Source organism: Chlamydotis macqueenii, chromosome Z (genome assembly GCF_036417535.1).
Source record: "Chlamydotis macqueenii isolate bChlMac1 chromosome Z, bChlMac1.mat, whole genome shotgun sequence".
In the NCBI taxonomy this organism is placed as follows: domain Eukaryota; kingdom Metazoa; phylum Chordata; class Aves; order Otidiformes; family Otididae; genus Chlamydotis; species Chlamydotis macqueenii.
Window position 1 is genome coordinate 67,612,671 of NC_141593.1, and position 15,894 is coordinate 67,628,564.

Consider the following 15,894-nt stretch of genomic DNA (forward strand, 5'->3'; position numbering starts at 1 on the left):
TGGGTTTTTTGTGTGTACCTCTTCTTTTATCGCGGCTGGTGCACTTTGGTTTTAGCTGCTGTATAGGTTGGAAACCAGCTGATGTATGTTACTTTGGGCTGAGAGGTTCTGGGCAGTCTCTGACACCTGCTCAGGCCTCTCATTTCTTCAGCCCTCACACAATGTAAAACCATTCAGGATCCTGTAAAAACAACATAGTCCTCATTATTTATTTTTTTTAACACATAGATTAAATCCAAAACAACAGTAGTGCCTCAAAACCATAGCTCAAGCTTTCAGTAGCAACACAGTATTTGTTGGGATGTGATCTTATTGAAAGGTGGATAAGAAAATTCCTGATCTGATGCCTTTGTCTGTTTGGTCCTCAAATTAAACACTAACCAGCCTTGGAGCAGGACACCTCAAGATTGTCCATGACCCTGCTCGTAAACTTTGAGCTTCTGGCTCATGTCCATGTAAAAGTAGCTTCTCTTTTCCCCCATGGTCTGTCTTTCTTGGGCACTCAGGACTGAAATATTTGCAAAACAGGTGTCTGAGCTGCATGCAGTTTTTTTTTTTTGTCGAGAGCCAGGTCCAGGCCTGGAGAAGCTGAAGCTCCAGTTACTCATTGACACAGGTAGAAAAAGTGCCCACTAAATATAGAGACTATAAAGCTTATTTTGGAGAAAACACACCACCTTCCCCCAGTATCAGATGTGTCCACATCCAGTCTTACAGAATCTGCTTCCTCACTCTCAGTAAGAGACTAGCTTTTTCCTGATTTCTTTCCTGTTTTACTTGTTTTGCTCGGTTAAGAGGTTGTCCATTATGAGGAGCAACCACCTCTCCCATGTGTATACCAAGGTGGAAATTGAAACAGCGATAAAAGGTCAGGGCTTTGAAATGAGAAGTGCCCACCTAGTCTTACTTTAATTTCCTGGCAGCTGGCCAGAAACCCTCTCCTGTTTTCAATAATAAAACATGATGATCTGTGTTTGGTTTGGATTTGCTCAGACCTCTTTATCAGCTGGCATGGATCTTGTGACTGAGTAGAACTAGGTTGTTTTCCAGAAACTAAGGATCCTTACCAGAAAAAAAAAACAAAGGAAAAGGTGTATTTTATATTTAGTATATTAATATTACCTGTTTATTCACTGTATACTCTGTTACCACTAAACAAAAGGAGACAAAGATTGGCAAAAATATTAGAAGTGCACATTGAAATCCCTCTTTGTTATGCTTATCTGTACCAGGAATAATCTCCACTGAGTAGGACCTAATTTTGATGTAACTTCCTGGGATGTGAAGCAAGAACTGTGTTAGATGCCCAGTATATATGTCCAACAGACCTGAATCAGTGGATATTTCAGGGTGTTTAGTGCTGGGCTGGCATCCCAATGTATCTGAGATTTTGGTCTTGCCAGAATCAAAACCAGGAACAGTTTGATTCCTTGATTTTATTGCAAGGCTCTGTTGCTGGAGGACAGACAGTGACTTTAGGAAGGGGAAGTAGGCTATGGAAATGCCTCTTTCTTCACCCCCTTACATCTCCTTCATGCCCAAGTTGCTAAATGTTACATGCAGATATTAGTTTGCTTATTGGTCTGACCCTTGAAAAGGCAGCCTCTGGCAGTCAATGGGGCTGCTTTACTTGGATGAGTTGGCGATGTTTTGAATTCTTGCAGGCTGGAGAGGAGGGCTTAGTAGTTTGGTTTTTATGCTTGAGATCTAATGTTGTTGGACTTTATTTATAAAGATGACTCAGTCTCTGTTTTCTGTTGCTTAACCACCACCAAATTTACTTCAAAATTACAGAACATCATGTTGCTTGTTCCTCTTAGAGTAAGTAGAATAAATGGATTTGCCACAATGACAAGTAATAAGCCCAGCACTTGTCAGCACTCTGTCTGCAGCACAGAAGCCGTGTTATTTTATCTGAGCATGCTGTCTTCGGTTCATAGACTTGTAGGCAGAGAAGAGCTTGAATGTGGTACATTTGGAGAGGCTGCTCTGCTGCAATTAAACCACAGCACTTACAAAGCAGCCACTCCGAAGTGAATTTTCTTGATTTGCTCTGAGCTGAGAGCTGAACTGTATTTCCTCCCCAGGAGAAATAGGATTATGGCAGGTTACCACTGAAGCTAGCTAGTGAGACAGTCAGGAAGTTTCTTTAGACTCCACTTGTGCTGTGCTTGCTAAAGACAGAGGATCTTTGCAGGTCTGTGGTGCTAAGAGCAAGGGTTTTCTCTGTGAGCAATACAGCTGGGTCCATACAAATGCTTGTCTATCTGAGGGGAGATTACTGGTGAAGAAGTGAGGAAAGCTTGAGCCAAAGCTCTTGGAAGCAAATCACCCCCAAGCTCTGGGCAACTTTAGAATTTGCTCCTGAGTCCAGATGCTGCATTTCACCTTGCATTTCCCTTTATCTGACCCAGAAATGGCCTTGCCTGGCCTCAGTGCTCAGGGCTTGGGGTTTGCTCCAGGATCAGAGAAGCTGCCTGCGAGTCAGGCCCACGCAGCACTGAGGGCTGACCCAGACCGAGGTGGCTTGCACAGCCAGTGTGATGAGCAATAACCCCAGCTGCCTCTGCCTGTGCCACCATGTCAGGGTTCCCACTGCTGCTGGGGTGAGCATGGTGCCCTCCTCCTTCACCCCTCTAGAGCAGTGTCGGCATCCAGGGCTGCTCTGTGGGGCCAAAGCTGATTAAAATGGCTGGACTCTCCACTCTTACCCTGTTCCTGGCGATGGGGGACCGCTCATGGCCCTCCCAGTTCACTGCAGGTTGATGGACAGCAAGGAAAAAAAGCTTTTGCCCCATCAGCTTCCTCTTCTGCTCCTTTAAATACTGCACAGGAGCCATCAGCTTTTGTCTGGCCTGCCTGGCAGCAAAAGAGCAGCTGCAGGAGGAAAGTCCCCATAGCTCCCAAGAAATCACAGATTTCCCCAGAAAACTGGACTCCCTCCACCTGATCCTACCTTTTGTCTGTTGCTAACCATGACTTAGCAGGTCTCTGCCTAGTCCTGCAGCAGCAGATGCACACTGTGCAGCACAACACCCCAAGGTGCTCACAGGGATCTAGGTTGTCTGACCGGTCCCCTCTACCTGCTGCGAGACCCCAAATCTTTCCCCAGCTATGAGGTGCCTGGAGGAGAGCCTCCTTGTTCACAGAGGTGTAACACAGCTCAGCGATGTCCAGGGACACAGAGATGAGGATGAAGCAGTTTTATCTGTTTCCTCTGGAGGACTGATCTTAGGTAACTTCACCTCTCGAGCATGCCATAGCACCATGTGCCCTCAGTTGTCCCTCTCAAGAAGATCCAGAGGGTATTTTTTGAAAGTGGGCATGCTTTCCCTTCATCCTCCTTCCTGAAATTTTTAAGCCCTGTTTACATCCTTTGAACCTTAAGCATGAGCACAATTTGCAGCCAAACCACCCAGAGGGACTTGGTTCATGTGAGATATTTCAACTCTGGGCATTGCTTTAATTGCTCTGCTGAAAGCCCATAATTGTGCTTTGAAGAAAGGCTGGAAAAATATCCATTAGTGACATTCTTAGCCTAACTGATGGTTGTTTTACTATTTTGTAGCATTAGTTGTCTATTACAGCTGATTATTAAGCCCGCAGAGCTGAGACTCTGCTTGGCTTTCATCCTAAGCAGCAAGAGTGGTATCTGGCTAATGCCCCAAGACTGATGGGTCGGAGGTCTCTGTTCATGCAGGCTGGTGCCCACAGAGGGGCTCTGCTGGGTGCCTCCCCACTGCAGGTCAGCTCTCTGCTCCTGGGCACAAGCCAGCAGGTCATTCTGAGCCATTTTTGCTGAATTTGGAGTCAGCAGCCTTCATGTTCACAGGGAAATGAGCACTCCCTGTGAGGAGAAAAAAGATGCTAAAAGCTGCTGTAGCTGCTTGGCTAAAGATGGCTGGCACACTAGATAAACAAAATACTTGTCTGAGAAGTACTGAATAGTACGTAGTCAGGGATGCAGACAACCTCCCACAACCATCTCCCTTTCTACACTCGAGCACACAAATCTGCAAGCCCCGCCAGTGCAGATACAGTCCTGGCAGTCACCACAGCCGTTGCTTGACTTGCTGCAAGCCTTGGTGGAACATTATCACCTGCCCTGCAATGTGATACCATGTGAAAACCATCCCGCAGCCTGAATAAAAAGACTCCACCCATGGCAGTGACATGCCTATTGCTGTAGAGATGAGCATGGGTAGGCATGGGTCCACCCCATGCCTTGTTGCCGCGCAGAGGCAAATGTCAAAGCAGGGAAAACAGAAATGAAATGCATTATGAGGAAAGAGCATATGACAGTGTATGATGTGGGTGGGGCTCATAAAAGTTTGCTTAGAAATATCCATGCTGCTCATTTGCAGATGTTCAGGATGTGCACGAGCACTACCAATGTGACGGTGTTGCCCACCTGCTCTCGAGGGGCAAAGGAGCCTCCTGGGCGCTGGGCAAGAGCATCCAGGATGACTCCCCAGGCTCTACCCGCATTCCACACCACTAACCCAAGGGTTTTGCTAGTCCACACCAATGGCTCTTCGGGAACTTTCTGTATTTGCAGGCTTAGTTTGCTTTTAGCAAGCAGTAGCATAATCCTAGGGTAATGCCCCAGATCTAAAAAAGGTGCACTGGTACAAAATCTTCTGTGCTAGCTGAGGTTTGCAAAATCCCAGGCAACTGGCTCTGATTGTACCTCACTTTTTTATGAGCTCAATGTTATTGCCAGTGTAATGGCACTCATCCTTTGTTGCCGAGCGAGATCAGAAGGAGGGCTTGTTTAAATCTGCAGGAAGAGTGTGCAGTGCAGTGCACACACCCTTCTACCAGGCAGTCAGTGTATTCCCAACAGCCTTCTTGAGCCTGGCAATAGGCAAAACTACTGAGCATTTTCCGCTTAAGTCATTTGTACCAGCAGTTAAGAGACAGCCAAGGTATGTGATTTTTATCAGATGACTCAGAAGTGCGAGTGTTTATTCCTTTCAGGCACCTTTACATCATCGTAACTCAGCAAAACAAGTCCAGTTTGACTTTTCTTTTCTCATTTAGCAAGTTCCCTGGGGATATTTGTTTTAATGAGAACCCCATGCTTCAAATCCTGACACTCATGCTCAGGAAAGCTCCTGCTGCAGGTGAAGCACCTTGTCCAGGCATTGGCACAAAAAAAAATGAGTCCCAGTTTGAATGTGAGACTTGGCACAGGGTTTTTGGGCGCGGAACTTCCTCGCACCAGTGGTGCATGCCCTGTGCACAAGTGTGCCTCCATGCGTATCTGCCGCACATGTAGGTTATCCAGTACCACAAATATCACTGTACCAACACTGCAGGAAAACCCTGGAGCTGTGCCAAACAGGGATTTTTTCAGTGGTCACAGCTGGCCGTTATTTATCAGCAGAAAGAATTTCTCATCTGCGGTGAGATAATTCTTCTTCCTTTACTTCAAAGGATCCTCGGTAACAGTTTGTCTATTATTTGCTTCTTCCCCTGCTGGGTCAATAATAAATTATTCAGACCTTTTTTACACTGTGCTCCACCTGACATGTAGGTCAGTATCAGTGAAATAAGATGTGTTTATATACCAGAGGAGCTTACATCAACCACAAGAAAGTACAGACCTGCAGGAAAATAAGGCTGATCTTTTTTCCCCCCTCTTTCCGTTTTTGGTTGCTTTAACAGCACTGTGATCTCTTGAGACTGACAGCCTGAGAAGTAATCTCAGGTATTAAAGAAGCCCTTTCCTGAGGGCTTTATGGTAAAACATTTGCAGTGCTGACACACGCATCCACAGTGAATCCTGCAGCCGCTCTGATTTTGGGGACGGGGCACACCCCCCCAGGGCTCTCTGGCTGCGAAGCAACCTGCCCCGTCTGACTGCACCTGGGGTTTGGCAGGTAAAACTCCTGTTTTCTTGGATGGACTTTTTTTTCCCTAGAGTTCCAGCAGCCACCGGAACTCCCGAAGCCTCTGGGGTTTTGGCACCAGCCTTTCTGGGTCGCACGCTCTCATTTGTACCATAGCAAGGTGTACTACTGATAACACCTGTCAGGCTGGGGATGCGGGGCTGCGAGGTCTCCAGGTCTGGGGTGCCTCTTTCTGCTGAATTACATGCTCAGGAGGGCTGGGGCTCTTCGGCTGGAGATCTTTCCATGTCCTCATTTGACCATGCATATGCATGTGTGTGTGCATACATATAGGTATGTATGGATGTGTATGTGTAATCACAAGACAAATTTACATGAAAGAAAATGTAAAACTAAGCACAGTGCTGGCTGGAGAGAGGCCAAGAAGGGCTTTTTAGACTCCAGTATCTCCTCTAGCACTGCATTGGTGTAAGGGAGCTTCCTCACCTGGAAATGCAATTTGATTATGAAAGGGAAAGAAAATGGCATTTACCAACTGAATCCAGTACAAGTCCCCTGAAAAGCTGGGCGCCTTAGCAACAACCAGTGCAGAACTGGAGTTAGGAAAGCTTGCTCTTCGATTAAGGCTGCTGAATGCATGAAAAAAAACTCTGGTGAGCAGAATATGAACAGTGAGAAAGACTCCTTAAATGCAGAGTCTTGTGGTGATGGGGGAGTTGCAAATGGAAAAGAGCTAACTCTGACTCAGAAGTCAGAGGTGCTCCCTCAACAATTTTGTTTGGGCTTGGCTCTTTAATGCTTGCCTCTTTAATGTTTTCTTCAGCAAGAAAGAGGCATTTTCCATGTTGTTCCACACTAGGGGTATTAAATATGGGAATACAAAAGGTAGATAGGGAATGGGCATGAGATTATCTTTGCTAGAAAACTATTTCTGGCTTCTCCATCTCCAGGAGTTCCTAGAAAGAAGCTGAAAAACAGGGAGATTTCAAAGGGAGCCATAAGAGTGACTTGCCGTCTGCAGCAATCCTTTATCTCAGGTAGGAGCACAGAAATGGCCGTGCTGAGCCAGACCAGAGGTCCAGCTACCTCGAGGTCTTATTGCCAGTGGTGGCCAGGGGTGCAGGACTAGCTGGGAGTGGGGGGCAGGACCAGCCTTGCAGTTGCAGGTGTTTCTGTAGATCTCTGGGGCTGCTGTTGCAATCGAGTGATGGCTGTGGAAATAATCCTTTCATTACTCAGCTGGATTAGCTATTACCCCTTCAGCTGTCATCCAGGAAAAGGCTGGATTCCTGGTACAGCCTAGCTGGCTACAAGGTGGATCATGCAGAGGGGCCTCTCCTTGTCACTCAGGCATAGAGGCAGATGTAAAATCAGCCTCAGTAAACTCCTCTTCAGGAGAGCAGTGCCAGGATTCATCCTTGCAGACGATCCAGTTTACTTTCGGCAGGGAAGCAGTGGTCCAGCAGGGATAGGTGGTGATGCTGGAGCTCTCTGTAGCACTGGGCCTATTGGTGCCGCCTCAGGGGGGTGCCCAGCACCTTTGCTTTTGACAGAAATTAAATACCCTTCTTGGCATTTAATGCTTGAGATGCAGTGGCCCTTGCAGAGATGCTTGGGGCGAGGCAGGGCCTGCCCACTTCTGCAAGGAGGAGGGAAAGTGCCACACATTATGAAAAGCAGCAAGCAAAATACTATCTTCTCATGATACAGCCACAAAACCAGAGCATTGTACAGGTAAGTGAACTGGGCATTGGGCAAACAGGGCACGTCACCAAAAGAAAAGGTAAAACTCAGTATTTGGGTTTATTTTCAGTATTGTTCCTTTTTTTCTCAGTAGAAACTCTCCAAGTTAAAGCCAAGATGGGGAACATTTCTCATCTCCCTCCTGTCAACCATATTCACCGGCAGTTCTTGCTGTTCTGCTACAAAAAAAATTTTAAAAGGCAAGACCTTTTGTCTCTTGTTGTACAAACCTCACTTTGTGCTAACTTTAAAGATATTTGATGGTGCAAGAAAGGGTCACCATCACCCACAGTTTCACCACCACTATGTTTTCATGTAATTATCTGAATATGTCTGCCTGATGTATCAACATATCTTTATCCTTCAATGACAAATTCCTTGGAAACCTAGGTCACCTTGCCCTGCTTGTAAAAGCACAAGATGACAAGGCAGTGCCTTTGTATGAGTAAAAACAAGTTCTGCAAATCTCTATTATTTTACAGCTGAATGTGCTTCTGCTATGCATGTTCCTGAGAAAACCCTTTTTCTGGCAGAGTGGTTCACAAAATTGGAAGTCTCAGGGATGAGTTTTCAGTAAAGTAACTGGCTGAGAGCACATCCCACCCATGCTGTGCAGCTGTTTGTGTTAAATCATTGTTGTTGGATTTAAACAAGATTGTGCATTTGATCTGGCTGTAAGGGAGCGACTGGTGGCCAGCATCTCAGAAAACACTGGCTGGCTTATGCCTCTCACTGGTTTTGAATGCATCTCTTAAATATTTGGAGTCCTCTGCTGAGATGTGCTGGGCACTGAGGGGATTAAAACTTGTGGCTCTCAATTAAATCTGTCAGTGATGGACTGCCTTTTGGGGCACAGAGCTGGTCCCAATGCTTGGCTGGTCCCAGTGGCAACCACTGAGCTGCTCACCACTCAATAGGAGGTGAGTGGCCATGCTGGGGATGATGCTCTGCATGTTTTAAAATAAAAAAAAAGCTGCTTCTTCCCAGGTGGGTGAACTTGATTGCACAGCATCTCTCCAAATGCAGGGAATGTTTTCAGTAGACTTCAGCAGTGACTAGCCAACTTAGATCAGAGCCCTAGGCAGCGCAGGAGGTGAATTTGCCTTGCATTTTAAAACCTTTTCCTTTGAAGGATGAGTGGCTTAAAAATGTAGCTTGATGGGGACAAAGACTTTTAAAATGAGTCACTGAGTTATTTTTTTAAATGCCTCATCTCCACTGCTTTTTTACCAACAACAGGTCTGGAAGTTAACAGCTTCAGGAAGAGCTTTATCCGGCAAAACACAGAGCTGTTTTACAGCCCACAGCTTTTTGTTGCTTTGGCATGTCACTCGTGCGTAAGGAGCACTGACAAACTTTAAACTTGTGGGAGGAACTGCCCAAAGCCCCTTGAAATGAGCAAGTGCTAGGTTCATCAAGATGCATCCCAGCCCTCACTTGCAGGCTGAGCTTTGAAGATGGACCTCCCAGCCTCCAGTGCTGGGGAGTCTGGGGGAAAAGCATCCTCTGAAGGTCTTGGGCAGATAATGGGCATTTAGGGTTCTAAAATGCCAGCCTTGCCCTTTGTCAAGAAAAGAAGAAGAACAACAGTCTGATGGGCCTCTGCTACCACTATCAGTTTTTACCTGCTAACTGCTTCTTTAGGATGAAGGGCCTTAAAAATGTGTGTATACCGGGTTCAGCATGACACTTAGGCAGCCCGGTCTTGGGGAGAGGGCACTGGAGGGAGGTTGGTGCCATCCCATTTTGGGGGGCGTCTTAAACTGTATCCTGGTTTGGTGTGCTCATGGCCAGGGTGCTGACAAAAGCCAGGGTGAGAGGAGGCTGAGGACCCAGCGCTTTGGCTGAAAAGCAAGTTTACCTAAGGAGGTTCAAGGTGGGAAGTGAAAATCACTGTCAGCTGGTGACAGCAGACTTGGTTGGGGCCAGCACTCGTTCTTTAATTAACTGGAGAATGTTAAGGAGAAAACAGGAAAGCAGTGCTGCACTGGTGTGGTGGGTTGACCATGGCTGGCTGCCAGGTGCCCACCAAGCCGCTTTATCACTCCCCCTCCTGAACTGGACAGGGGAGAGAATGCCCAATGAAAGGCTTGTGAGTTGAGATAAAGACAGAGAGATCACTCAGCAATTACTGTCACAGGCAAAGCAGACTCAACTTGGAGAAACTAATTTAGTTTATTGCCAGTAAAAAGTCAAAGCAGGATAATGAGAAATAGCAATAAGCCTTAAATACCTTCCCCCATACCTCCCTTCTTCCCAGGCTCAACTTCTCTCCCTGTCTCTCCTGCTCCTTCTTCCTCACACGCTTCCCCTGCTCCATTGTGGGCTCCTCTCTCCACGGGCCACAGCCTCCTTCAGGCATCCGCCTGCTCCGGAGCGGGGTCCTCCCCGGGCTGCAGGGGGATCTCTGCTCCTCCGTGGGCCTCCATGGGCTGCAGGGGCACAGCCGGCCTCACCATGGGCTGCACCACGGGCTGCAGGGGAATCTCTCCCGAGAGCAGCATCACTGCTCCCCTCCTTCTTCACTGCCTTTAGTGTCTGCAGCCATTGTTCCTCTCACATATTCTCACTCCTCTCTCCCAGCTCCTGTTGCTGTTTTGCAGGGCTTTTTCCCTCTTCTTCACTATGTTACCCTAGAGGTGCTACCACTGTTGCTGATGGGCTCAGCCATGGCCAGCAGTGGGTCCCTCTTGGAGCCGGCTGGCATTGGCTCTGTCAGACATGGGGAACGCTTTTGGCAGTTTCTCACAGAAGCCACCTCTGCAACCTCTGTTGCCACACAAACCAAATAAAACCAGCCAAAAGAGCGAAGGGTGTATGAACCTCTCCTTCCGCTCTGGCTAAAGAGGAGTTTGCCGAGTGTGGCAGTGGTGTTGACCTGCCAGAAAGGCCATTCTGCAAACATCTTACCCATCCCGCTGGAGTAGTTTAGTGGTACCACATGTCTGAAGTGCTTTCGTGTGTCTGAGAAATCCCAGAGAAGTTCACCGAGCCTGGCATTCACATCCTCTCCTGCTTTGCCGGAAGGGTATTGCAGGCCGTTTCCGGAGGGTGCAATGGCAGCACCATCTCCACCAGCAATGCACCAGCGTGGTGGTTATGCCCTGCCCTGCTTCTGCTGGCAGGTTTGCAAGTGCCAGTGCAGGAAGGCTAACGAAGCTCATGCCTGCAAGTTGTACCAGCAAGGATATTCAAGCATCGGGGGAAAATCAGTAAATTAGTGCCTCTTCGCAAACATACCTTCTTGGTAAGGACTCAGGTCTGAGCTTCGCAGCACCCTGCCCTTGCACTTTTGCCAGTGTAAGGTATAAGGTCAGGCACTCTCCTTCTCGTAAGCGAAGCCAAGCAGCTGAAATTCCTGCTAGATTACCTCGTTTGGAGTGGGCTGTTGTAGTCAGGCAGGGGGCAAGTGAATAGAAATGGTGGGGGAAGAGGCAGCTGAAACATGTCTGCAGTTTACAGCCTGCACCTTCATGCCAGCAGAGTTTGCAAGCAAACCTCTGTAGCAAAATGTATGTTTAAAGGACATGAACAGGCGTTCCTCTTTGGGGGCTGTTTCATTGTGGAATGCCTCAGGCAGACACAAAACTTAAATTTGTGCTTTCTGTGCTATTTACGGGTCCATGTGCATACCAAGAGAAGACATTTGTTGTTTCTCATTAAAAGTGTATTTTCCACAGAGAAAAGCAATTTTTAAGAAAAGAGTGTAAGCTCTTCCTGCTTCTTTTCTGGCTTTTTCATCTTTAATACATGAATGGTTTCAATACCACAGCCCAAGCGCATCCACTGCCAGTCCCAGTCAATATAGTGGTAGCCTCCTGTAAGACTGAAACTGAAAAAAAAAGGCAGCAACTATCAGCTCTGGAAGGGCCAAAATAGTTAATGCATGAGTCTTTGTTTTGAGGTTCAGGCTGCATTTTTTTAGCTAGATGTTACAATAAACAGCACTAGCAAGCAATGAGATCTCAACCAAGAGGAGGACAGGAAGAACCCACAGATGATAAACATTTACAGGTTGTCAGGGCCTGACAAAATTAATCTTCAAACAGTGTAAGAGTTGCCTCAGTCAATCCCAGAACTATTTGTAATTACCAGTGACAATTTACAGAGGGCAGGTAACGTACCAGAAGACTCAAAAAGTGCATCACAGCACCTGCACCGCAATCATGACAGATTGTACTACACCAGCCTGATTTTCTCCTGTGAGGAGGTAAGAGGTGATGCTGACATGCAGGAGCAGGACACTTGGCACATCACTTGGCACTGCCAAGGCTTTTTGTATCTCCTCCTACAAGGTTCTCTGCAACATGGTTTAAATGAACTTCCTAGACGGTGATTGCGTCCAGCATCAATGGTTTGTGGCCACATCGCAGAGATATTTCAAGCAAGGTTTAGGGTTGTTTGTTTTTTTTTTTGTCAGTCTGGTCCCAGTTGGTATTTTTTATTATTAAACTGAATGCTGAACTGTAGCCTGTTCTTCTGACCTCTGCAGATTATGTTAAACTGGGAGGCACAGGAGCAGGACTGAAAAAGATCTTGGCAAACTGGAAAAGTGGTTTGTAAAATTAAAGGACTTACTCTGAAAAAGGAGAGGCGCAAACATTTGTTTGTGCAAACAATTCCTTTGCATGCCTGAAGCACATCTGTGAAACTTCTTTTTCTTCTCATGGCTGACAAGCTGCTCCTTGGCACTCAGGGTGGAAAAAGGAAGAAGTTAAAAGCTACCCTTATCAGCACAGGACATGGAAAAAAAAGTGTCTCGTACTGCTTATATGTGCTGGCTGGAAATGGCCCAGAGATGGCCCGGAGGTGGTCTGTGGTGGGAGGCCGGGGGGGATGAGGGTGCCTGTTGGGGGTGCTCAGTTGTGAAAAGGGAAAACACAGGAACGCCTTTCCATGTCAAGTCCTTGCGTGCTGGGAGGCCTTGCGACCATCTGACTCTGGAGAGATGGCCTTGGAGATGCTTAGACTTGAAGGTAAGCACTGGAGAGGGAAGAACAAAGATGTTTTCCTTCTCCCCATCTTCTTATCCTTCCTCCTTCCTTTCCCCTCCCCTGTGCAATTAAAATTAAGACAAACAGGAACAAAAACACCCCAGGGGACCATGAACAGATGTGATAAAGAGGAGGAATGTAGCACACAGAGATTATTTGGGAAGACATGGGACTCCTGCCATCCTCATTCCCGCAGAAACCAGAGTGTTGGCGGAGACCATGGGACCAGGGGGCTTTTCCCACTGTGCCACACTGGGACACCAAGGTTTTTAAGAATAAAAGGTTCCAGAGTGCTTGAAAAAAAAAATAGTAGAAAGTGGAAAAGTGTGTTTATAGCTGCTTTTGAGGACAAGATGGCATATCCAAACCAGGGCTTGTCTGCTGTAGGCAAAGCACCCATGGAGGGACACCAGCACTGCCGGCACTGCCAGGGGCAGTGGGAGGGATGGAGCTGCAGAGCAGGAGCGTTGGTTAGGCTTTAGCCTTCAGCTGGGACCCTGCTGCTGGCAGAGAAAAGGCTTTTCCCCCAGTGCAAGCCCCCATGCAACCCATGGTTTGGTGTGGGTCTGTCTGTGCCTGCCTGGTACAGGCGGCTCGTGTCCAAGGTCCACATGGCAGCTGATGGCAGATGAGGCTGTGAGCCCGTAGCGGGGCTGGCAGGAGCCTCGTGAGCCCCAGTGCAGCTCGCCAAGCTGCCTTACTGCCTTGAACGGCATCTGCTGAGGCATTTAGTGAGGATGCACAGCTGCTGATACCACATGTGAAAACAGCTCTGGCTAGACACGGTTGCTGGGTCTCATGGGAAAAGAAAAGCAGAAGCAGGATAAAGGTAGGGGAAAAAAATAAATAAAAAAAACACCTGTACAAGATGTTATGGAAACAAGGAGAAATGTACAGCCACAGCTACACGTAGCACAGAGAAAGCCAAACTATGTCTTGGACATCCCCTCCTCAACTGCAAGGGCAGTTCAGCTCTGGCATGGACAGACAGAGGCATGGGGGGTGAGAAGGGGATGCTGAAGAGAGCAGCAGGGCACAGGCAGCATTTTTGGGCTCCCTAGAGAGTTGCTGCCTTACTGTGAGGTTGAAGGCAGAGTCCAGGAATGTGACCAGCTCTCAGGAGCATTTTATTTAGACATATCAGTCAGACCTCATCAAATCCTAGCTAAAGCATCACAAGGTTGGCTGGGAAATGGAGTAATCTTCATCTAACTCTTTTGGCCAAGCTGGAGCAGTGTGCACTTGCTTTGCATATGTGGTAAAAACACTCCTTCCTCCCAGAGGACACTTTGAAGGAAGAGCATTGGGAATAGCCTGTTCTAGGAAAAAAAAAGAGCAGCTTGAATGTCACACTGTTTTCACCAAGGCCAGAGCAGAAAAAACCCTCAGAAAAGGACACTCAAAGGACTGTTTTACCCAAGGTGGCAAAGCTCCCTAGGGTCCCCTTTTGGCCCAGGAGGACCCAGCCCAGCCCAGGAGCACCCAGCCCAGCCCTGGTGTCCCACTTTTGGCCTCTCCTGGGGCTGCAGGCCTGCTGACTGCCCTTGGGATGTTGCTTTGCTGGTATCCACCCCAAAACTGCAAGCAATGGGCTCACATTTGGAGGCTGATGCAACTTGCTGTAACTGCAGCCTAGCAGCTCCCTGGGGAGACTGTTTGCAAACAGTGCCTAGGTGCAACTAGTGCTTTTGGGGGAAGGCAGAGGAGCGTCCCATTGGACACCTCTCTTCTCTGCTTGGTGGGGATGCAGAGTCCAATCCCCCACCCAAATCCCTATGAGCAGGGTCAGGAATCCTCTGTTGTGTGGCTGCGAGGAGTCACGAGCTGCACCAGCAGGCAAAACACAGATTCCTGTGATGCCTCCCAAGAGAAGGATATGGGATTGTGTGGCTATGGGAAATGACAGCAGACCTAAAAGCCTTTTCTCACGCCTGCCACTGTTTCTGTCCTGGGGCACACAGGTGGGGACAAGGGTGGCTGCTGCCTGGGTGCCTCCTCCCAACAAGTGAGAATACGACAGATCTGACCTGGATCTTTCCAGACAAACCTGAACATGGCAAAACAAACTTCTGACACAGCTGGCTTCTTTCGAGGATGTTTTATTTTGGTTTGTTTTTTTCCCCCTATTCTAGTAGGTGTCTTCTTCAGCAGTGGATACGCAGTTGTAGTACTTCCCATCTGGTGGCATCAGTCTTGCAAACTGATCTGGTGGGCAGTCTGCTGATGCAGTGACTAATGAGCAGGAGGGAAGCTGAAATCCAGTCACTTTCTAGAAACTTTGCGAAGACCAAGCAGCTGAGAGCCTGCCTCGGCTCTCAGTCTGCAGTGCTGTGCCAGGGAGGCTCTCCATGGACTTGCAAAAAGGGAGTGGTAAGCCTGAGAGCCCAAATCCACTGCATCCAAAGACTCAGTTTTTTTACCCATTGCAGATGTTTTTTATTTCTCCCTGCTTTCAGTTATTTTCTGCTTTTACGGTCCTGGTGATCCCCTATGCGATCAGACAAGTGGCTCTCCCAGAGTTTCTTGCATACACTTCTGTCTGCCTTTGAGGCAGAGGGTAGGTACCCTGGTAGTGGTGACATATGGGACTTTTCTCCTGCATCCTCAGATACCCCACCACACCTCTGCGAGCCCCAGCAGCTGTTGGGTGCAAGCTCTGCTTGGCAGTCACAGCCAGATAGCAGTACAGCCTGGGAGAGGAGCCGGAAAGTCCCAGACAGTATCTCTCCATCTCCAGTGCACAGCTGGGCAGATTACTCAGTGCCTGTGCTTTGGTTTCCTCATCTTTGTAGATAACATCAGTACCTGCAAGCCTTGCTGTGGAAATTGATTCCATGTGGCTGTGGTCTACAAATAGGCCAAGCTCAAACCAATTTGTAGAGGATCTGACCGGTAACACTCTGGGCAGCAGTCTGGCATCGCAGTGAGCGATGTCCACGCGTAATGTTAGCAGCAGAAGAGTGTCAAACCAATGCAGCTGCAGCAAAGCATCAGCGTGGACAGTAACGGAGAGGGGCAGTGGTATCCATCCCACATCTAGGCAGAGGTTGCAGAGGAGCCGGAGCTCCTGGCACTCGTACGTCAAAGTCTTGGCTGCTGCCCCAGCAGCCAGCTCCACCTTTGAGCGCAGGGGGACCAAGGAGTTCGGTAGTCTCAGCATGGCACAACAGTATGCCACACAGAACACAGCATTGCTCTTGGAGGCCAGCCCTGGGTTTTGACATGACAACCACACACCAGTTTGACAGAAAGGGACCAGCACAGCTCCCTGTCAGTCTGCAGAGCAGCTTTGTTTCTCAGAA